At 34.5% G+C, this 25,440-nt stretch overlaps 1 protein-coding gene across 7 annotated transcripts in view; it reads right to left on the bottom strand.

Moving 5' to 3' along the window:
* The window catches only part of CAB39L (calcium binding protein 39 like), a 77,759-nt gene that overhangs the window by 48,364 nt on the left and 3,955 nt on the right, over window positions 1–25,440 (bottom strand). The window contains exons 2-5 of one of the 7 annotated variants that reach the window (XM_072976259.1): window positions 18,589–18,736; window positions 17,882–17,957; window positions 9,173–9,447; window positions 5,027–5,175 (exon numbers count right to left, since the gene is read on the bottom strand). The gene's annotated coding sequence lies outside the window, so the exon portion shown is untranslated. The remainder of the gene's footprint in view (window positions 1–5,026; window positions 5,176–9,172; window positions 9,448–17,881; window positions 17,958–18,588; window positions 18,737–25,440) is intronic. The other 6 variants (XM_072976260.1, XM_072976262.1, XM_072976263.1 and 3 more) reach the window with 6 other exon arrangements.

Genomic DNA, 25,440 nt, shown 5'->3' with positions numbered 1-25,440 from the left:
GTAGAAAAAATAATTTAAAAAAGTTAATAGTGATTGCCTTCAGGTAGCTGGCTTATGAATATTTAATTTTCTTCTGCCTTCAAATTTTCTCTTTTTTCCCCAAACTTTGTTTAATAGATCATGCAAATGCTTTTACAATGGAAACACCTTCTCATTGATGTTATTTTTAATGACAAAACAGTTGTTTTTCTAAAGTTCAAACTGTGGAATATCTGATCATCATGCCTTTTCAAAGCATTAGTCAAACAAATATGATTTCTGTTACTTTGGCTATGAAATTTCATGAAGAGTAGTACTTGGCTCAGATTCTGGAGAGAAAGCCAAAAAAAGTATTTAGCTCTTCTCCCAGGGCACTCAGGCCCTGTAGATTTTGTAATAGATTTTGGCAGCATTCCCTTTTCTAATACACAGTTAAATATTTCATATTCCTAACTTACGTGTGAGCTCCTCTAAACATGGCCCAAAGCCAATCGCTCAAGTGAGTCATCGGAACATGCTCAGTGACAGAAGTGGAGAGGAGTGTGTTTGAAGGGGGACAGGGACAGGAAAGGTGGGAGAAGGGTCATTTGGGGACATTAAATGCCCTCATTGTTATCTCTTAAAATGTTTTAAAGGGGAATAAATGTCTATCTGTAGGTGGCTAATGAGTATTTCTAGGCCTTTATGACGAACCTCCAACTGTGCTGTTCAACAATAGTTCTAATTTTGAAGATTTCCCACAAAAGCTTAAGGGAGTGGAGGATTTATCTCTGAAGACAAGAAAAGTCTCAAGATTTCCACAGGTACAACCATAAAAAATATAACCAAGCTTCTAACTCACTGTAAGAAAGCCAGCTCAAAAATGAGCCTTCTTTTCCTCCATACAGGTTTACTTCATAATCAACAATAAGTGAGAGGGGAACAGTTAAACTGAAGTCACAGGGACCTTCTCTCAAACCAACAAAAATTAAACCACCATATTAAAAAAAAATTCAGAGAAGTTGAGGAATTACCATTCCTTTATCTATATTTCAAATAGGACTCACAAATAGAAATAGTGCAATCAAAAGTGCACCTATGTCAAATAATTGGGCCAAAAAGATTCATTTAAAAAAATTAATGGGATGGAGAGTACATGAGTATATATATTTGTCAATATTCAGTGAAATGTTCTCTTAAAATGGGTAGGTACATTTGATCAAATGTAAATTTTACAAACAAGTACACCTAAAAGTTCTACTGTATTTGTATCCAAATAGGCCTCTTCCCATCACAAAATCATAATTTAGAATTGCCTTCTCAGATATAATGATTTACAAAGTATATCATTATAGTTATATATGTTATGATGCCAAATCCATCATAAAGCATATGTCAAAGTACCTTCCAATCAATGCCCTCTACCCTTCAGTTGTTCCATTTTAAAATATACATCCTATATGTGATTAGAAGATGCTGCAATTGAGTTTTGTACTTGAAAACCTACAGAAATGAGTGAAAATCGGTAGAAAAAGTATAAATAAGGACTTTCACTGATCATCCTTTTCCTCAGTTCAAAATGACTAAGAATGATCTTGTTTTTGTAAGTTTTATTAACAGACTTTGAGGGAGAGACATTTTCTAAAAATGAACAATTTACATAGAAATGGACAACTTGTAAGAAGTTTTTATGTACCCTTACTTATCTGGAACCCTTGATCAGATTTACATCAGGATAAAAACTCTTTTACAAGAAGAAGAAAAACCCATGTCCTTGGGAATTGCTTCTTAATTCTAATGTTTATAATCAATGAAATAATTCAAAAACAGAATTAGTATATGAAGTTAGGAAGACATACAACTACCAATTTATTTATTATTCTAAATATTAACCTACTAGACTGTTCTTCCAGAAAAAAAAAATCAGAAACTTCATTTACAGTGATGTTTCTGGAAGAGACTAGATGAGTTTCTGCTAGAAATTTAAGACATAATTCACAAAACTGAAAAATTTTTTGTTTCACTTACAAGGAGTAAAGATTTCATTTCAAACCAATTGTTTTAATTACCAGCGGAACATTATGTATGTCCATAAGTAAAAAGCATGCTAATATAGCTATAATAGATTTTTCCTTGCTAAAGGAATGTCAGCTAAATATTATCTTTAAGCTGCATTATAAGTACATATGTACACATACATGTCCACGGGCATCCGTATCTCAGAAATGGAAAATTGTCAAACTATTCCACTTCATTTCATTCAATCATTCAACAGATATATATTATGCACCTACTATGTGGCACTTTAGACTACTTAAAATCATTACTTTTAAAATATGATCTGAAATATAAGACAGTATTTCTTGATCAAATGAAAAGGTTTTTCTGCCACTAAAAATCATCCAAGATAAGTATAATCTGTATTCACTGTATTGTTTATTTCACTATTAATTATTTCATACATATGTTTATTGCATTACTAACTTAAACATTTTATATCTTGGCCCTTTAGAGAAACTTTTTAAAATTGAAGTATAGTTGATTTACAAGTTTGTGTTGGTTTCAGGTGTACAACAAAGTAATTAAATTATATATTATATATATATAACATATATTTCAGATTATTTTCCATTACTGTAGAGAAACTTTTGGGGCCTATATAACTAAACTTAATTTGGATAGGCCTAATTTGAGTTTTCCAAATAGGCCACATTTCTTTGTATGGGTCCTAGTACACATATGCAAATACATAATTCTTCTGAGTTAAAGTTGACAACTTACTTCAGAACGTTCCAAGTCAAGATACCCAGCTTGTAAACTACGTCTCCTCATCAGCTTCCCTACCAGCTCAGGATCACCACCAAGTTATACCACCACCTTTTCGTCTTCTCTTGAGTTGGGCCTATTCTGTACTTCTATTGCTTTGTTTGCTTCTTAAAACTCAATTCTTGCCAGGCCATCTCTTTCTCATAATGAAAAGTGTGTGTCCCTAAACCCCTTTCCTTTCTTAGATACCTTGGAAAAGTTACTCAGTTCCATTTTTGTGAACCAAAGAAAGAGTTCAGTCCTCACTTAGTAACTATGTATTAGGTAGCTATTTATGTGCCAGGCACTGGGCTACTCCTCAGAAATGACTGATAAGCATAAAAGCAGTGGCTAGAAATATTCCTGTAGGAAGGAAAAGAAGCATCACTGATTTTAATGTAAGATTAGATCTCATAAGCAGTGCAGTCAACCTTGGAAGCTCTGAAAAGTACCTAAAAATCCCACTGATAAGCATACTGAGTTTCTTCAAGCATTAATATTTAGGATAAATAAAAATAATGTCTTATTCAATATAATTGTCTTTATATTTAGTTTCATCACTATAATTGATTTTATACAGCTAAAATTTTCTAATATTTTTCAGGGTGGCAATGGTTTTCCTATAGTGCATATAAAATGTAATAAACACAAAGCAATCATTTGTTAAACTGTTTCCCAGAGAAGATGGGTCCCAAATTCCCAACAACCCACTCACAAATAAACTTCTAAGGTGTAAAACATTTGCAAATTGGGGGTGACTTATTCTTTATTTCTATATGGCTTAAAAAATGGGCCACTACTAAGATAATACCAATGAATTACTAGTTGAAAGTAAAAAATTATTCTCAAGTTCATAAAGCTGTGTGCAAATCTTCCATCAGTCTAAGGATGGAAGGGAAGTTCTGTGGAAGGGAAATGTGGGAAATGCTGTAAAACAGTAAAAGTTGGTTTGTGATATTATCTCTATTGTAGTTACTTTTGACTTCAAGTGCAAGATATTGGTCCAGAAACGGTTTTCACAGACCAGCTGAGTTTCTTCTTATACATAGATCAACAGGTTAAAAAAAAAACCCACAAACCCCCACAAAACAAAACCTGTTCTACAGGCTTCTGCACACATACAGGAAATATTAGGGAAAGTACAGCCTTTTAAAATTATTTGTAAAATAAAATTACAAACTCTTTCAATATGTTCATTGACACTCTGCTGAAGTTTTAATTTCTGCCAAGTTGATCTGCCTTAAAGGACTCACTTGAATCAATAACTAAGGACATCTTTTTTTGAGGCTGGCAGAGAGTAGATTAGAAACTTTGCTTAGAATGATGCATCTTTATGCAGTGACTCACTTGAGCAGCTAACCATATACACTTCCTTCCTCCCACAGAAGAATGATTACATGCCTTGCACCGATGCCTTTAAAAAGACGTATATAAAATTAGTATGCAATCTCCTATGTTAAGATCATATAAATGAAGTTTTTACTGAATGTAAATACACATTTTAAGAGTTTATTCTTTTTTCCCTGCTCTGTTGCTTATATACATATATGCTTCTGGTTAAAACAGTTCTTTAGCAGAATAGTATTATATGAGCACAATATATATACCAGCTGTAAGAACAAAATAACTGCTTATTCCTTAATTTGAAATCCATCTGCACTCATTTTGTATCAAATAATAAATCTGATATGTAAATTGTCTAATTTTTATTTTCCTTACAGAACTTTGAAAAAATCATGTGTCCTTTGGATCTAACAGAAGCATTCAACATTTAAATTATATATCCCTTTAAGTAATGGCATCATTAACATTTCTAATTGAATTATAAGGGAATGCTGTAATTTATAATAACTAAAAATACCAAACACCACAATGATCATTTTAAATTTACTGACAATAGACAGAGAGGTAACTTTTGAATTTTCATGCAGTTGAAAGAGAAACATGAAAAATGGTATCCTGCCACTATTTTATTTTTAGAAACTCTTTGTAAATAAAAACTCATTTCCAAAATAAGATATTCCATGGACACAGAATAGTTGGTAATGATTCAAGTGCCTTAGGCAACAGAGAAGTATTGTTTTGTAGTTGTTTTTTAAAATCTCTCCTAGTAACAGCAGTTCATCATGCACAAAGAAACAAGGTAACAGCATGGTTTAAAATGAATATATAAGCAAGAACTGTAAAGCCTCAAATAAAACTGAAGTTTATCATATTAATTTCTTTTCTGTGAGGCAGTATAGGTAACTTGGTTGATACTCACCAAATGTTACAGAAAAGCCCAGACTTGTCTAAGCAACGAAAAGTAGACACATGGTGAGGTGCTGAAGACAGCTCTCTCTGGGGCTCAAAGCACTTTAGATGAAGTAGCCTTTATCTTCCATTTAATAGAGGGTACCTCCTGTTACCAAACTGTGGCAGAGAAAAGAGTTTCCACAATCCCGTCTTGACTTTCTGTCTTTCTCTTTGAAGAGTAACAGTTACCACCGGAAAACGTTAGCAGAAAATGATCACTTGAACACTCACACAGGGCAGCTGTAAATTTCCACTCTCTTCGCTTGCTCTCAGATTCCAAGCCTTGCTTGTCTCTTAATCTGTCACAGGCAGTTCTGTTTCTGGTCAAACCAGCTTGCTTATGCGTTCTCCTCTCCCTCTCTAACGCACTCATTTAGATACATACCACACAGTCACAGCTCCCTTTTATTTCCTCCCTCCCAATCATGCAATGTCACAAGAATGTGCAAAGCAATTAAGCTGAGGCAAATTTAATTCTTCGCCAAAAAAAAAAAAAAGTCTAGGCATAAACAAGAATTTTTTCTCATCACATTTTTTTCCCTTTAAATCCTATTTGTTCATGCATGGAGTTCTGTCAACAGATTAAACTGGCCTGACCATATTGTTTAAAAATGTAAATAAAGGTTTCTAACAAAGGCGTGTTGACAGTGATAACAACAGATTCATCTGCTAATATGTTAGTTCCTCAGGGAAGATGCTATTTCCAAACATAATAAGAAAGTACAGCAAGTAAATACACAAATATTATTAATTTAATCCTGAGATTTAAAAAGCAAGGAAGATGTTAGAATTAGAGTATTCATAATTTAATTTTAAGTAATGTAATTTTGTGAAAATTTAATTTTTAATAAACTATGGTACATTTTGAAACTTAGAACCAATATTTTAGTTATAAAAAGGAAATTATAAAGAACACAGAAAGTTATTACCACCGAAACTATTAAATAGAGCTGCTTATCCCATTTATGTGCAAACCAAATGAAATTATTTTGTTTAGAATGTCTCCCCCTTCCTACACCCAAGGACTATTGGTCAGGATGCATAAAACCTCTTCAATGAGACTTTGAAAAGCTAAGGTTACAAATTTTTTTTCATCATTATACTTGTATAGTTATGGAGTAAGATATCTTAAAATTATGGATCTCTCTGCAGGGTTTGGGGATGAGGAATTAGGTAGGAAGCTGAGGGGGATGGTTGGTGACAGGCTTCGGTGGCATTTGTTGGATTCTTTGGAGTTAGAAGGCAAGATACTCAGCTTGGAACACGTGCTGACTCTGTGAGAAAGCCAGTCAGAGCCTGCTGTGGACTCTTCTGTTCCAGTTCCTTAGCCCCTGACACTTGTATGTTCTGTCTCCCACTGTGTTTCCAATCAAAATGCTCGGGCTCTTCTGACAGATCTTCCAAACACAGAGCTGGCAGATATAGTTATTAGACCTATTACTACTTTCATCTCACTCTCTGCAGAACTGAAATAACTCTAAGAATATGAGCTTGAATAAAGTGAAAGGTAAATATTTGTAAATACTAGTTTATCGTTAAGAAAAATAAGTTGAGCGAAAAAATCTTAGCTTTCCTAGCCTGTATATCATGTATATTTAGTATATATTTCTTAACCTACATATATTTATTATAAAACACATATTTCTTTATCTGGCTCATTTAATCTAGACTTTTAAAAGTTAAATATATTATAAGGAAATTTTAACATCTAAAAATTGGCATTAAGACTAGAGATCAGCCTGCTGACTATTACTTCAAATTAGTAGTTTTATAAATTTGGAATCATATTTCGTATTTTTAAAGAAACGTTAAATGGAAAACCACTGAGGGATATTAAGAGCCTACTATCTTCCTGAGTCTAAGATTATACTCAAAGAGTTCTGGTATAACTGAAGACGTTTAGAATTTGTAAAGATAGCACTTAGAATAAATACAGGGCTGATTTTTTTTTAAAGTCACTTCAAAATTTGGAGACTTTATATCAGTCTATGATGGATTCTAAGGCACAAAATAAAGACAAGGTATTTAATATATAATTAGACTGTCTACATATGAATGTGTGTATGTTTATATTTGATTCCTACTAAATACAATTTTTTAACATACACATAAAGAAATCATAAAAAGTGACCTTACATTAGGCCACAAACACATCAATAAATTTTCAAAGGAGAAGTAGTGTAAACTTCATTCTCTAAATATAACACACTGAAACTAGAAGTTCTTTTTAAACGTTTCAAAAGATAGAAAATGTTCTTTAAAAACCCTATTAATACTTGAAAATTAAAAAGAGCATTCTTCTAAAAATTATTTGGACAGAGAATTAAAAATACAATTTTACAGGGACATCTGATTCAGGCTATGATGGCGTAACAGGGACTAGATTTAGTCCTCTGCCTTATATAACTAAAAACTGGACAAAATTAATAAAACAATGGTCTTCAGACCCTGGATACCAGGCAGCTCAGCCCAGTAATCCCTGAAAGAAAGGAAACCAAGGTAAATCTTACTCTTGCCCCAGGCTGCAGAGCAGGAAGGGGAACCCATACAGAGCACGGCAGTCTCCCTGCGTTGAAAAGACAGAGTTGTTAACTCCAGAAGGCCAATGTGACTAAAATTTACAGGGCAAAATACCAGAGAGCTGCAAAGTAAGCCCCAGAGACCTGCAGAGAGTTCCCCTCAAATCATCACCAAGAACTGAACTGTATAGCACACTACTAAATAACCCAGTGGTCAAAGAAGAAATAAATGCAGAAATTATTTTGAACTGAATGAAGAGGAAAACATAACATCAAAATCCGTGGGATGCAGGTAAAGAAGTATCTAGAGACGTGTTTAACGTTTATTACTTAAACTAGAAAAGAAGGCATGCTTCAAGTCAATAACCTCAGCTTTCACCTGGAGAAACCAGTGGAGTAAATTGAACCCAAAGAAAGCAGAAAAAAGAAAATGATAAAGAGCAAAAATCAATAAAGTTAGACACAAAAACAATGAAAAATATCAATGAAACAAAACCTGATTATTTGAAAGATCAATAAAAATGATAAATATCTTGCAAGATAAAAATAGAATACTGGTAATGAAACATTAAACTATAAAAAAGCTATACAGGTGAGTATTTATTTGCTCTCTGGGTAAGACAGCCTCTACTTTCCCCCACGTTCTTCTCTCCTGATCAATAACGCTGTATTTACCTAAACAGATAATCAAGTTTGCTTTTGTGTTTGTCTTAATTATACTTCTAAGGTTGATGAGGAAACAATAAAATAAGAACTGTAGTACTTTAACATAGAGTGTAAATTTACAAATTTTCCTGTAGGGAAATTAACAGTAAGTTGTAAAAGGCTTAAAATATTCATATTCCTTTTTGTTTAATAATTCAATGTCTCCAAATTTATTCTAAGAATAATAAGTATGCGAGAAAGCAGATACAGAAATATTTATCACACTAACACTGAGCAAAAAAAAAAAAAAAACGAACGAACCCAGAAACTAAAAGTCCAAAACCACATGATTGAGTATATTTACTTAATGGATTCCATGTGGCATGGGCACTGACCAATCAAAGTAGATGTCCAAGCAACCAGCATAGTTGCAGGCCACTCACCATACCTGCTGAATATTAAGTGAGTGGAGTTCGTTCATCCACACAGAAAATCATGGTCAAGTTGTTTCAAAATATTTAAAGAAATGAGGATATATTTATTGCATAATACCAAGCTTAAAACATCCAAGATGCTAAACTTGGTAAAGAATATGAGCCCCCAATTTTTGTTCTATATTTTTACATGAACCTTTCCTTCCATATGGACGTGGAAAGAATACCAAATGTTAACATTATTTGGAACACTGGTGATCATGTTCATGTATTCTTGTGTCATCCAAATATTCTACAATCAACATGTACAGTTTTGCTACAAAATGAAGTAACATTTCCTAAAAATCACCATGTTACACAATATGATGCAGTAAGAACCACAGGAATTGTGGGGAAAATAGGATTGGAGCTCAATACTCAAATATTTTGTCAGACTTTTTTTTTTAAAGGCAGAAACCTAATAAAAACAGTAGCACAGTTTTATATATGTTAGGTGGTTAAAAAATACATACATACCACAATAAAAATGGCACTTTTCCTTGAAAGAGACCTGACATTTGCTTGTGGGGCGGGGTTAGAAGACTTGCAGCTGGTGAATTATTTTGAAATAGTGGAAACAGGATTATCTGAAATCAGCTGGAGAAGCGGTAACAAAAAACGTGGATGAATGTGACTCCTATAACATGTGGTACACAGAGATAGCTGGTACATGTCCGAGGTGTGTGCATGTCTGTATTCTGTGTATTTCTCCAGGGCCTGGTTCAGCTAGGTGGTTTTCTGCATTCGTGAAACTGCACAAAAGCAAACAAGAAATCTGGATTATGCTCCAACTGGTACCTAACGTATCAATCATACTAAAACAAATTTATGTTTTCAAAACAAGTGTTATAACAGAAATGATTATTACTTATATCATTATAAAAATATATGTATATGCTGAGTATGCTAACAAGTATTGTGAACCTGTTGTAATTTTGCTAATTTGGGTGACTACAGATCTTTCTTTTTTTAAAGTGGTATTTATCTCTCTCTTACTCCCACTGCCTTTTTTCTCTCACTTCTCATTTATGCTTTTGTTTCTCTAGTTTTCTCTCATCCTGAAGACCACAGTGTATACACAGAATACCACAGTCACACCTTCAGGTAGCCCAGGAATAACACTAGACTTACACTTCAGAAGCCTTATGCCAAAAAGGGAGCCCCAAAGCAAAACGTCTGCTGACTATCTTAGGAGTCTGTCATGCTATCCACATACCATAGCTATCTCTAGTTCCTCCTTCTCATAATTCCCATTTCAGACAGAATTAACATTGTGGCCTTGGAACGTGCTTGAAGATATTCAAACTGCTTTCATAAAAGCAGAATACAGAAGAAATGCTAGAGGAGAAAAGAGGTGTCCAACTTGCACTGAAATGAGGGTTAACTGATAGGATGAAAACACATTTCCAACTATCCATTAATTGCTGATCCTTGGCCAAATTTGGAAATCTTTTAAAGATCTTAACTTCAGCAGGATAACAACTTCATTAGTTTGGCTTCTGTTATAACTAACTCTGCTTCCATCTCCTTCTGCTTTTTGTTAGGAAGGTGGAAGCGTAAATGACAAAAATTAGGTGAGACTGCTACCCACTGGCTGTATTTCCAAATCTCTTAAAGCTGAGGACATCAATCTTTTTCTAATTTTCTAGCATTACTCTGGCCCCCTGCTGGTACTAAGCTGCAGTGGCAGCTGCAATATTTAGCCCTAAGCAATAAGATCTACTACGCCAGTCCAAGGAATGACTGCCTTGTTTCCCTAATGCCAAGATAAAGTATATCTATACCTATATCTATTTAGTAATAAATAAATACAGATATATGGCCTCCAAAGGCCTTTATGTGATAAACTATTCTGAACATTCTTCTCATATCAATGGCTAGTTTCATAGGTAATAAATCTTTGGAATTAGGTTTGAATGAAAACAAACTATGCAGAAGTAACATATCTTTAAATTAGAGATAATAGCATACACTTCCAGGACTAGTTGTGAGAATCAAGTGAAACAGTATACATACATGCCTCGCACTTAGTTAAGTGTTAAATGTTAGACACTGTTTCACTCATAAAATTAAAAAAACAACTCTAGCATATATTAAAAGTGTATCATCCAACTTGCAGTTGCTCTGTCACTATTTTCGAATGGGGCAGATCCACTGGAGGAGTCACAAGCGGTTTGTGATCAAGCTCACTTATTAAACACTTAGTAGATGCACAGAGCTATACTAAGTGCTCCAGAGACACACATACCCACAACACCACCAAATCACTAACTGTGTGTTTAAGGACTTTTAAATTTGTCTTAGATACCAGCCAGACCAAAACAATTCTATTAAAAGAATTCTGGATACAGCAGTTTAAAAAAGCATAGGATAGGGGATACAGAAACCCTGGAGTTTAGTCTAATTTATTCTAACCAAGAGATAGAGTTGAGGTGTGGGCAGGGGAAATGAGACTATCAGTTATTTGATCTAAGTAGAAAACTAAAAGCAATCTCAGAGGTGGTAGAAGTGACACAAGGGTTCCAGAATATTTGTACATTTGCAATTAATAGCAAATTATCAAGGAGATGCTCCATAACAATGCTTTCTTTTATACTCTATTCATCCATATCTTTCATTCCAATGAACAATTTTGGGGTATTTTCTATGTGACACAAAGTAGTTCTCATAATGAACTTCAATTAATACTGTCAGTACTTTCAGAGTTGCTACTAGTTTATATGATGCTTTGGTGAAAGTCAGAAAAAGGGATAAGCGCAGCCAAGCAGATGCATAGATTAACCAGCAAACAGCACCATCCTCCAGGCAGATGCAGCCCTGCACCACCCTGGCACATAGTTTAATGTGGGGGAAGGGGGATGTGAGCTGGATTTCAGGAGACTTTGGGCAGTGGACAAACCAAACAACTAAATGCAATGGCCCTGAACACTTGTTTATAATGGCAAGGATCTGTTACAACTTTTTCATCACTTCAACATACAGGATTCATTCATCCAACCATCTGAGGGAAATCTGCTCTTTAGGATATGGAGCTGAAATAAGGAATTCATATTCTATTAGGGGACATAAGACATGTACCAAAAATAACTACAGTGTAAGGCAAAAAGTTACGAATCACAAAAGAAAAGACCAGTGAAATACCATAAAAATACAGAAGAGCCCCCCTCCAAACTTATATCTTGAAGAACCAGAGGATGTTTCACAGCAAAGGTGCACTGGAACTCAGTCTTGAATAATGGGTACAATTTAGACACATGGAGATAGGAACAGACATTTGGGAAGTACAAGATGTAAGCAGCAAAAAGTAATTTAGTTTATCAGGAGGAAATGATATGTGAATGACAGTTAAAAAAAAACAGGTTAGGTTGGATTATGAAAAGCCTTTAATACTAGGCTAATGAGTTGACTGTTAATTTGTGGGCAAAAGGGAGCCATGATGTGATCAAATTCTCCTTCATGAATCTGAATTTGGTAGTGTTTAATAAGAATCAAAAGAGCAGAGAAACAGGAGATGAAGTTAAAGGCAACTGCACTAGTCTAGGATGACGATGAATATCAGAGACAATAGGTCTGGCAAGACTTCTGGATATAGATGCCTACACAGAACCAGAACCTGGAGGGAAAACACAGCCAGGGCAGTATACCTGGGGGTTACCCATTCTGCCCATGCAATGTGAGAGACCAAAAAGAATGCCAAGAACAAAACTTTAGGGAACACCTATAAGTGGTGATAGAAAAAAAAAAAGACTAATAAAACAGTGGTAGAGAAGGACAGGAGAACCAAAAAAGTATACTATCACTGCGACCAAAAAGAGAGGACATCAAGAACTTGGAGTGTGTGTCAATACTGAATACTGGAAAGCAGTGATGAGCATCCTGCCTGGACCTGTAATCTAAGTTCTAAGGCCCTCTTTTCAATTCTTACAAAGTAAAAGTATTAGAGGTATTCAGAGAACCACCTACGATAAGAATTAAGAATTCATATTCCCCTAAAATCTTAAAGACACAGGCTGATAGACCAAAGCCAGGCTGGGATCACCAGAGCATACCACAGTATAGCAAAGGATAAAGCAGGCGGAGGACTCCAAGCCAGTCCTTCTGGGAAAATGGTAATACTGGTTCTGATCCAGGTCGCGTGGCTCAACAGCCCTGCCTAGAACACTGGATGACAGGTTGGAGTCTCAGCAGTACTTGATACACAGCAAACGGTCAAGGGCAAAATTAGGACTCTAAGAGGTTAAGGATGAGGTAATGGAGGCAAGAGCATGTATTACTGTTTCCAAGGGTCTGATAAGGAATGGAAGGAGAGCTTCAAGGACTAACAAAAGGGATTTTGTTGCTTTTTTTTTTCCACTTTGAACTCTCAGTAGATTGAACGGTGGTGCAGATATGAGGAAGATGCAAGATAAGAAGAGGATAATTAATGAGGCAAGATTCTTGAGCCCACAGTGGAGGATGGGATCAGGAACATTAGCAGAAAGTTTAATCCCCGAGAAGAATGATACATATTTTTCTAAAATGAAAAGGAACGAGAAAATGTGAGTAAGGAAACCGTGCAGATAAAGAGGAATGAAGTTAGGAAGCATATGATTGCTTCCCTTTTCTCAGAAAAGGACTCATGATCATTTGACGAGAATGAGGGTGAAGTAATAGGGTGTGCATTTGAGCAGAGTGAAAACTGAAGTTATCAAAAAAAACAAACCACCATATAAATGCAGTAAGAAGAAAAGCTAAAAGCTACAAGTCATGTACATCCACAGTTGTACCACAAACAGTAACTAAGTGAAATACATGCTATAGTACTCCTACAACCTCCAATTTAAGGAATAACAGAGAATGAAGAAAGAGAAATCATGGGATCCTGAGATACAACATATACAACAGCAGCATAACCAGCAAAAATGGGCTTCGAGCTATAACCACAGCCAGATAGTGATAATTCTCATATTTCCCTGCCCTTCTTTGCTGGATCTATTTGCTGTTTCCTCCACAGTTGGTACTTTCATGGCAAGTTCTTGCTTGAATCGATTAAGAACACAACACAGCTTTTAATAAAAGAACAACTCTCGACCTATTGAGAACTGACACATGTTCTCTTTTTATAAAGTATGTCATCTTTCAATTTTCCAAGTTTTTACAAACTTTCACTTTGCTACAAATTATTGAAATCAGAGCTACACAAAAAATTTTATGTTGGAAAATCATGTTATTTCTGTCACAAATCTTTAAAAGTATAATTTATAAGCTGGTGCACTACAGCCAAGAAGAAAAACAGGATCTAAAAGAACATAGGAAGGACAAAGAATTAGGCTGAGTAAAGGGACAGAAAACCTTGAGTTATAAACTACTCCATTTAAAATGTCAAGGGAAACTAATCTCAAAGTACCCCTTTCTACATTTTGAAGCTTGTTAATATTAGAAAGTACTTTTAGACAAGATATTTAATTTTCATACTCAAACAAAGTCACTGATGGCAAACACAGAATTTATAATAAAACATATTCATTGAATAGAAAAAAGTCTATGGAACTAGTTCAGTAACTACAGTTGAACTTCTCTCTCTTTTACCATAACTCTGAAGACTTATAAAACATGATCTAGAGTAAGAGAAATGCTTACAATCTATTAGTAACTATTAGCCACAGAAAAATACCTTTAATAAATGCAAACACAGAATGGCATCTTGTTTTACAAATAAAATACGAACGAGTGTACTTTTCCTGCTATATTCATATTTTAAATTTTTTTCAGCATTTTGATTTCAAAACAAATGCTCACTGTAAAAAAAAAACCTAACTTTTAATTTTATATGCTTTTCTAATTGCTTGAAAATTCCCTCTCTTCCTCTTCTCTAACTACACTCCCTGAAGTTAACTACTAGTACTCATTTACTTTTACTTTCCCTGACATTTGTTTTTCCAGGAGCACACAGACCTATGTGTGTTTACTAATACACACAATTTTTAAAAAAGGGGTCATACCACACACACTGCTATGTAAGTTATCTATGTTTCTTAATAGTAGATACTGGATTTCTTGACATGCCAGATTTGATAGATTGACTTTATTCTATTTAAAGAGCTGCTATTAAACCTTAATATTGGTGTACCAGTTTGGTCAGCTACCTCTCTGTATGTAGACATTCAGGTAGCTGCTACTTCACCCCCACTCCCTACTATTTTATAATCTATTTTTAACTTATTCACTGACAATATAAGCATAAATTAGAATTGAAAATCATGATGCCAGTTCTCCTTTGAAAGAAGCTGTAATCATTTAATAGTAATACACTTTGTTTCACTTTAAATGAAGATTTTGGCCTTTTACAGCTGGTAACCATACGCAAAAGTTGTCACCGTTTTCAATGCAATGTTACCAATAATTCTGAAGATTTACCCACACAACTGATTTTCAAATTAACTACCCATTATAGCCTAATTCTCCACTATCACTCAGTTACATGAGGCAACTTCTTATCAGTGTTTCTACAAGCTTACTGTAGTATTAGGTTCTCTAAGGAATTAAAAAGAAGTCTGCAACAAGGGACTTACCATCAAGGAGCTTACAACTTTGGGGGAGAAAACTTAGTTATGTATATGAAACAATTACATCATAGTTTAAAGATTGAAGAAAATTTTAAAGGAAGGAAAAATAAAGAGACCAAGTATTATAAGGGATAGTATAGAGATTACCTAGTGAGGAGAGAAATGGTAAAGAATTAATGGAAGAATTTAGATGCACTTTGAAAAAGTACTAGGATTTGGATAGTGAGATAGGAAAAGGGGAAGATACTCCCAGCAAGGGAAAGTGTTCTAGGAAAAACTTGAAGACTGGAATGAAAGGAGAAGAGGGAAACGTTAGGAAACGGGAAAGAAAGGGAGCGAGGAAAAAGGGAGAAAAGAAAATCATGGATAAAACAGAAATATATAGGAAAAGGTTTCTGAGATAGAGTGGTGGGCAGGGAGGGATGTTTGTTGTTTAGGTCCACACATCTGCTGTCAGAGGAGGAAGCCTGTGGAGAGGTAAAACTCAAGATCCTAATGAGAAAAGAAGTCAACAGTAAAGAGTGAAGAGAACAGTGAGACACAGAGACAGTTTGAAAAGAGAATAAATCAAGTTTTCTACCATAGCATTTTTAAGTGGAAAAAAAAAGTTTCTTAAAGCAACAGCTATGTTTCTCTATAAATAGGCATTTTTAAAATGTAGGCTCTGATACATACATATAAGTTACATACACTACACTGTTTTATCATGTGAACATGGTGAAGTCTGCAGACTCCTGAGTTTCCATTAAAATCCCACGTACAGGAAAGTTATGAGCACAAAGGAGTAAGTCTGCTGTTGTCCTGATCTTTACTTCATCGCTGACAACTTGAGTGACTCTAGACTGTAAGCTAATGTGAAGGAAGGGAACGTGTGTGTTTTGTTCACTGCTTTATCCTCAGCAAATACTTGTGAAAATATCTCCAACAGATTTTTAAAAATTATGAATCACTTTCCTGTTCTGCTACTATATTCTTTGTATTGCATCAAAAGGAAAGACAAAGAGGAAGTGCAGACTTTTAAGTGATGAGTTGGGGAATTCATTAAAAACAAAATTAGTTGTTTTTTGTTCCTGCCCCTTCGAAGGGGTAACGCTTTGTCTCTAGCGAAGCTCATCTCAGGCTTACTCTCAGGTCGTCCACTTCAGTACTGACTTTCCTCATAATCAGCTCTGGGCCTTATATGCTGGCTTCACATACCATTTAATTTTTAAATTCCATTACAGGATTTTTCATTTCTGATATTCTGATTGGTAATTTTAATATGCCTGGTCACTTCTATAGTCTTTGCTTATGTTTTAGAATCCCTCTTTTTTTATTAAATATATTAAATTTTTATCTTATGACGGATATTTCTAGTAGCTGGAATCTCTGTAGATCTGTTTCAGTTGTGGTTTTTGCTGACTCTTGCTCATAATGTTTTGATTTTTCCCCCTGTTATATTTTGTGACTTTAAAAAAATGTGTATGAGTTTATTTTAAGAATTTCAACTATGATTATTTGATAACTGGGTTGATAACTCCCTCGTGGAGGATCTGTGATTGCTTCTGGCAGGTACTGAAGAGTGTTACAGACCCAAGTCTGTTTTAAATTAAAACTCTCCATTTGTGGAATACTATTCAGCCATAAAAACCAACAACATAATGCCATTTGCAGCAAAATGGATGTTCCTGGAGAATGTCATTCTAAGTGAAGTAAGCCAGAAAGAGAAAGAAAAATACCATATAAGATCACTCATATGTGGAATCTAAAAAAAAAAAATACAAAACAGAAACTGTCTCATAGAAATAGAATACAAACTTGTGGTTGCCAGGGGGATAAGGGGTGGGAAGGGACAGACTGGGATTTCAAAATGTAGAACAGATAAACAAGATTGTACTGTGTGGCACAGGGAAATATATACAGGATCTTGTGGTGGCTCACAGCAAAAGATGTAACAATGAAATGCATGTATGTTCATGTATAAGTGAAAAATTGTGCTGTACACTGGAATTTGACACAACATTGTAAAATGACTATAACTCAATAAAAAAAGTTTAAAAAAAATGGCAACAACAACAAAAAAAAACTCCCCATTTGCAAAGTTTAGGGACCATGAAAATAGTATAAAGTAAGGCCTCAAATCCAAGTGAATGTGAGCTGGTGACCAGGAATAATTCAGGGAGATTTTAACTCTACCCAGAGCTGTGCGCTCTCCAGGATGGTCTCTGACCAGCCCTCTACACTTTGCAGAATGCAAGGAATTTTCCCCAGTCCCCATTCTTCTCCATGCACAAGTTTCTTTGCCAACAGAAACCCATGGATGCCCCCCAAGTATTCAGAGACTTCAGCACTTCTTTACCTCACAGAATTTACTTCCTTGGTTTCTAGCCCCAGAAAGTTTCCTTTATTTTCTTATAGGTTCATTCATTCATTTTTAAGTTTTTAAAAAAATATTGGATCCAGTATTTTATGTATTTGGTGGATCTCTTGTCTACCATCTTGCCAGAAATAGAAGTCTGTTTAATACTTGTAAAATTATCTTGTAAAATTTAAATCAGGATATTATAATTATTCCTGATAAATTTTATTTTAGTGTGTTACTGTAGCCTACAAGTCTGTCAAGGGCACTTATAATCTTGATTGAATTATTGGATTAGCTTACCTTAGAAGTTGTTTATCACCTGCAAACTTGCTTCGACACTCTCAGCCTTCACCAAAGTCACTGATCAACACAGCTTCTGATAAAAAGAAAAGCTTAAAAATTAATATTTTTAAAAATAAAATTTTAATTTACAGAAATTTCAACTTATTTTCTTATTATAATCAGGTACATAGAACTGTAAATTAAATTTCCAGCATAATCATACACAAATATATCAAATTAAAATAGGAAAATCGCCCTACCCCAATTACTTCAAATGGCAGACTTTTAAAAAAGTAGTATTGAACCAAATAAAAATATTTTAACATTAGGGGAAACCAGCAGAAATGCAAAGGGGTGGTTTGGGGGAGGGGAGCTTTAGCATAACTGAAATCTCCATCAGCCCTCACCTTCCACAAGAGGAAACGTACCTTATATAAACTAGTATCTTAAAGGCAAATGTGTACAAAAAAGTTACACAAAACTTAGAAGAGCTATGAAAGGGAAGCTGTGAAAGGTTTTCTGCTTTTAACAGCATCATGAAAAAAACCCAGGCCTATTATGTAGTTTTCTTTACTGCTTTGCCAGTTATAGTTCACATCTTTTACTGTTTTCAGTCATCAATGGCAACTTTAAAAAATTTTTTATCTCCAACATCAGCATAAGGACATGTGTATGTACATGTGTGTATGTGTACATTTTCCCAGCAGAAATAAGAGAAAACTTACACTGCTTTCCTTTAGTACAATGCTCTTACATGAAGAATGTATAAACCACTGACTTGGGGTCTGCATCTTTTAAAATTTATTTTCTGAGCAGCCACTACAGGTTTAAACAGTTAGCTCTTGATGTTCTTTCTTCTCAATAATGTATATCCTGTAATAACATAGTAAAAAAAACACAGAGTTTGGAATCACATAGATCTGGGTTTAAATCTCAACATCTCTGATTCTCTTGGGAAAATAATGTCACTAGTGTCAACGGGTAGCTGCAAGAGCCAAGTTACACAGCATGAAGCCTGTCATGTAACCTGCACTCTATATTGTATTAGCTGTCCTTCTGTGTAGTTTTGTATTTCATTTCCACTTTGCACAATCTGTCAAAGGACTTTCAAGACTAAATTTCCTAAGTCATAGCCTTGATAAACTTTTGGGGTTGTGTTCAACAATTATCAACACTTTGCAACAATTATTTTACCCAACAATATACATAAAATACTTCAAAAATAGCAATACAACAATTATACTACTGAATACACTCCACTAAGACGGTACAGTCATTCCTCAGTATCCATGGGGGATTGGTTCCAGCTCCTCTTCCCCTACACCAAAACCCACAGATGCTCAAGTCCCGTATATAAAGTAGCATAGCAGAAAATAAAAAAGGAAAAATAAGAAAAAAAATAAAGTGGCATAGTGATGGCATATATCCTACGCACATCCTCCCATATACTTTAAATCATCTCTCGATTACTTATAATACCTAATACAATGTATATGCCATGTAAATAGTTGCTGGCATGTGGCAAATTCAAGTTCCGCTTTTTGGAACTTTCTGGAATTGTTTTTCCCTAATATTCTTAACCTGTGGTTGGTTGAATCTGCAGATACAAAAACTGCAGATACAGAGGGCCAACTGTACTGTCCAAAATCTATGTTCTACAGTCACTAAAGTTGTCCCTTTTCTTGTGGGGTTTATGTCAACAAAATGTTATATAGTTATATAAATGTATTTAAATTCCGTCTTAGATTTTTCTACTTTTTAATTTAATTTTACTTTTGAATATGTAAACATACATGATTCTAAGATTGAAACTACATAAACAAGTTATAATTTGAGAAATTCTTCTTTCACCATTGGCACCTTTCCCATTCCTTCCTTCTGCACATAGATTACGCTATATACTCTCCTGTGCCTTTTGTTTTTTTCCACTTCATAATATATTCTGTAGATTACCCTATACTGGTACCTGGAGACTTTCTACATTCTCTTTATGACTTCTGGGGGGAAAGGGTGACTTGGAAGGGACACCATCTACCTGGAGATTGTTCCATTGTTGCATGTACTTCAATCAGTTCCCTGTTAATGGGCATTTTGGTTGTTTCCAATCTTTTGCTAATACAAGTAATGCTATTGTGACTAATCTTATACAAATGCCAGTTTACATTTTATACTTGCACGTCTTTAGAATAGATTCCTAGAAGTCAGGAGTGTGGGTCGAAGGATACATACATGTGTGATTTTGCCAGATACTACCAAATTCCCTCCTACGCTTCGTGCTTTCGTATCCATCCCGACCAGCAGTAGGGAAATCAGTGCTGGCTTCCCCACAGTCCGTAGAGTATACTGAAGAACTTTGCTTTTGGTAAGAAAGGCTTTAGTGTAGCTGTAATTTTTAGAATAGCTTTCATTTGTATTTCTCTTTGTATGACTCAAGTTGAACATCTTTTCTACATTTTGTCATCTGTATTTCTTTCTCCATGAAATCTGTTTTCATGTCTTTGGCCCATTTTTCTATCAGGTTGATGGTAATTTGCCTTGATTTTTTAGGAGTTTATTTTCATTAAGGAGATTAGGTCTTTGTGATATAAGTTCAAATATTTCTTCCCACTTGTCTTTTGACTTTGCTCATGGCATTTTTCATCACATAAATCTTTTTAATATAATGGAAGTTATCATGGTTTTTATTTTCTTCTGAGACTGAGTCATAGTTATAAAATCCTTGGCATACAATTTCATAGACTTTAAATTTGTTCATGGCTATCTTGCTTTGTAGGCTGCCATTGAGAAGTTTGTTACTAACCTTATCTTTCTGCCTGGAAGCCCAGAGATACTTTTCATTATATTGAAAGTCCAATAGTTTTATTAGGATGTGACTTAGTGTTGACTACTCTGGATTAATTTTCCCAGCATACAATGAATCTTTTCAATACGTAGACTTAAGTTTTCTGCTACTTGCAGAATGTTTTTACGGATTTAAGTTTAAATATTACCTCTGCTATTATTTTTTTCTTCTTAGAAACTCTAATTTTTACATATCATCTATATTAATCCCTTTCGCTCTGACTCTTTTTGCATAATTTTCATTCTTTTGGTTGTCTTCGTGTCTTTCCTCAATGCCCCTTATATTCAGTCAAATCTATTCTCCTTTAGGTACCTTGGACTTTAGCTTTAAGAGACGATTTTTCTTTTTGTTTATTCTATTTCCTGAGTTCAGTAAATTCACTTTTCCTAGCTTTCCTTTTTTCTCCATTTGTTTTGGGGTTCTGAACTTGAGACTACCTCTGTAAATGCTCGTTTAAGGGTATTTCACTCAGGAAGGAGTATGTTTATTATTTAATTCAGATAGTTTTCTTCAGCTCTGTAGTTGAATAAGCTGTGGGGGAGATTATTCATCCGCTGAAATATTTTGAATCTCATTATATGTTTTCTACTTATAGTAATTTATATGGATGTTGTTTCTGTTCATTTTGATGTGTTTTAATTTTCCTAAACCAGGAAACAACAGTACGTAGACAGAAGTGAGGGATTTGGAAGAAATAATGGACTTTTTTAGTTCAATAGCACCTTCTGTTGGCTTAATAAGGTACAGAATTTTTTAAAAAATCAATGACTCCTTTTTTGGGGGAAAAAGAGGTTCATCTGTCTTCTATTCCATTTCACCAAGATCCTTAATTTCTACTATCCCTTTTTTTCTTTATCACCAAGCCTCCAGGAAAATGGTGACCCTTCCAAGTCATCCTCTTCCCAGAGCAGTACCTTTCTGAGGCTGCCTCATTGGTCCCATGCACTTTCAAGTCCCTTCCTTTCATCTAAGGAGTCTCAAATTTCTTAGGATTTCCCTCCTTTGGGTGGGGTTCTCTTCCTGATGTTAATTTTACCTGCATTCTATTGACCTCAGGAAACTGCTTCCTTCTCCTCTGCTCTAAAACCTCAACCTCACTTGTCACTTCAGCATGGGTCCCAGAGCTGGCTCTGCTGCATTTCAGTGTTTATTCCCCTACATCCCCATAATTTGAAATTGTGTTACTTAGGCAAGCATGGTGGTGATTTAATTTGCGATCCTTATAGATCTGCATGGTTTTTTTTAAAAGGATATATAGAGAGATTTGGATTTAGACCATTGCCATCATCCTACAGAATCCTTGAGGAAACCTCGAGCCAGGTTTTATTTTTTTATTTTGGAATTATTTTCTAGTTTTGTTGCATATGGTCAAAATTTTGTTTGACTTTTTATTTTTTTTTACAACTGAGGCATTTTTTTTTGTGGTCTAATATGTAACAGATTTTTATAACTGTCCCAGTTTTCATTCTATTCTCTCTATAGTCTATATATTCACTCTTGTTTTCTAATTTAATCATCACTTTAAAATATTTTTTTCTTATTCTTTCTGGAGTTCTGCAAGCTCTCATTTCACATCTTTCTATAGCCTAGTCATCTCATTTCTGAGCTCCTTTTATTTCTGATTTGTGGGGTTCTGTTAAAGGTTTCATCTTTTCCTTAATTTCTCTTTGCTTGTTTTGAAATATTTAATTACCACTTTCATCTGCTTTTTGGCCACATTTTTTTCTGGTGTGTCTTCATTATATGATGCAATCTTTTATGGCTCATTTTTGTTTTTTTCTTATGATAACTTAGTATGTAGTTATATCATAGTTCCTTTCCTAACATATGTTATCCTAGACTAAGAAGAAGTTTTCCTGTGTTACACTGTATGGACATACTTCAGTTTTTAAAAATCCATTCCCTAGTTGAGAGATACCTGGGTTGTTTCCAGTTTTTGGTGATTATAAATACAACTGCTATAAATATTTGCAGAGAGAAGATCACAGGTTTTCATTTCACTTTTCACGAGAAAAGCATACAATAGTCATTGGGGAAATACAAATTAAAAGCATACTGAGATGCCGCTTAATATCTCTTTATAATGGCTACATTTTTAAAAAATTGATAATGCCACAAATGCTGACAAGAAAGAGAAGCTAATGGAGTGCTCCTATCTTGCTGCTAAATTTCAATCTAGGAGTGAGACTTCTTGGTCAGAAGATAAGGCATCTCTGATTTTACAAGAAACTGTCGAACTGTCTTTCAAATGTCTACAGGATTTGCATTCCCACCAGCAAGATTTGAGTCCTGTTACTTTGCATCCTTGCCAGCACTTGTGTATTTCTCTTTTCTTCTTCTTTTTTTCTTTTTTGCCATTCTAAGAGGTCATATAGTGGTATCTCACTGCATTTCCTCAAAAACTATTTTATACTTTCCTCATGAAACACAAAATGGTGACCATTTCTTGTCATTAAACAGCCTGTATCACTAAATACCCTTTGAAAATGTTAAAAATAATCTTTTTAAAAAGTTGAAATATAGTTTATCATGGTGGATGTGCCATAATTTATAAAGCCATTCTTTTACCATTGGATAATATTTTTTATTTCCAATTTTTCACAAGTATAAAATTACAATAAAGCTTTTACTCTATCTCCACTTCCACAGAAGCTTCCTAGAAAGGGTCAAAGAGTATACGTATTTTTGTTTCTTGATGAATTCTGACAAATTTCTTTAAATATTTCTTTATTTACGGGTTAAATACTTTTCATGGAAGCCCTTTGTGCTTGTTCTTATGAGTTCATGTGCTTTGTTCATTTTGTCAGGGTACCGATGTTTTTATTTGTTGATTTGTAAAAGATGAATACACTCCCCAAAGGTATAGATCACACTTTCCCCGTAAATCAAGGCAGGCCTACCTCTGACCTCCCCACTCAATTCTTCCTTCTATTTGCAATATGAAATATACTTCAAATAAAGAAACATTTATCCAATATCAACTGCATACAAACATGCGTTTCCGACTCAGGAAGGAGTCTTGCTTTCCAGGGAGTATTTTGTTTCTTATAAGCAAATATGTAGAAATGAAGAATTTGAATATAGGCTGGTTAAATGATTGAATGAACCGTGTTTATCCTTCAAGAGGGAGAAAGTTGAGCTAGGCATAGATTACTTTCAAAAGAAATTTGGGGCAGTGGAAACCATTTTTACACAGAGAAAAGGAAAGTACAAAGCAGTCCCTAGGTCAGCAAGTGATAAGCCACAGGGATAATATTTGAGGGTCACAAGCTACCCACCTTACCCGCCAAAATATAACTGTAGGAACCCAACAGAATCATCAAAAGCTCTTGAAATCATAACAAATGAAATTGTTACTTTAAAAATTTTAGTTACAATATAGAAATAACTTTTAAAACTTAAGGTTGAGAATAAAATCCTACTCTTACTGCCACCTGCAAATATTTTATCCCCTCTCTCCCTTCCATTTTAGCCTTTGACTGAAGCCTGTGGCTTATAATGGCAGGAAGTAATGCAGCCACTTTGGTCCACAGGATGGAGCTGCATGAGGATCACAGAGCAACAGATCAGAAGGAGCTTGGTCCCCTGACAACGTTTTCTAGCAGAGCTGCTTGGCCAGCTCATACTTTCACATAGGAAAGAAATAAAGTTTTTATCTAATTTTTTTAGGCCACAACTATCTTTTTCAGTTTCTGTGTCACAGTAGCCAAATCTATGTCTTAACTAATACAAATTTCAAGTTAAGGAGTACAAGATTTGTCAGTAATACAGCAGCATATAAAGTGTGGTTAAGAAAAAGAAAAGGCAGGCCTAAATTAGGGCAGTGGCAATGAGAGTAGAAAATGAGGAGGAAAGCCATTTTGGAGGTTGAAGCTACAGATTATACAACTGGACAAAAGAGTAAGGTAAGAATTTGAAGTTTTAAATCTGAGCCACTCAGAAGATGCTTATCCCATTAATCCAGATAGGAAACAAGAAAGAGGGAGAGTAGTATATAAATTGAGTAGATCTAATTGTACAAAAGGCTGTGAGAAATGTGTATTAAATGCTTAAAAGAGCAGAACTTGACCTAGAATTAGGGTTCATTTGCACATATAGTTTAAACAGCAGGAACAAATGAGATTTCAAAGAGAGAAGTCATTGTAAAAGCAAAATTTTAGTGTTTCAATTCCCCTATCTTAAAAAAAAACCCAAATATATAATAATTTAAACGTTTCCTCCTTTAAGTGAAATAAGATGAATGTCCTATATGTTTACCTCACAAGCACTTTCAGGAGTTAATGGACATTCTCATGATTCAGGCAATCAATCAATTTCATTGATTAGCTGAACACCACAAACTGCAGTAGTCATTTTGATCTTTATATTATTTTATATCATCTTTTAGTCACACTGCTCAATTTATTTCCTTAATGGACCTGATTATTTAAAGACCAGAAAAGTAATGGTGAAGTGCACCAAATTAATGAGGAATATAGAAATACTTCTGAAAATCTCAAAATGTTCTCCCAAAGTGACATTGATATGGTCAAAATCATTTACAAAGCCCAGCAAAGTATTTCTAGTACTTCAAAAATAAATTTAAAAAGAGGAATGATTATTAGATGCAATTTGGTTTTTAAGGTAATGAGGGGAAAATCTATCACATTTTAATGTTTTCTTTAATGAAGAAGTGTTTATATTTTCACATATATGTGGAACTTACAAATAAAATGAATGAACAAATATAACAAAG

This window comes from Vicugna pacos, chromosome 14, assembly GCF_048564905.1.
Source record: "Vicugna pacos chromosome 14, VicPac4, whole genome shotgun sequence".
Lineage (NCBI taxonomy): Eukaryota > Metazoa > Chordata > Mammalia > Artiodactyla > Camelidae > Vicugna > Vicugna pacos.
The sequence above is the reverse complement of the archived record's forward strand: the minus strand, read 5'-3'. Positions and strand labels throughout refer to the sequence as shown.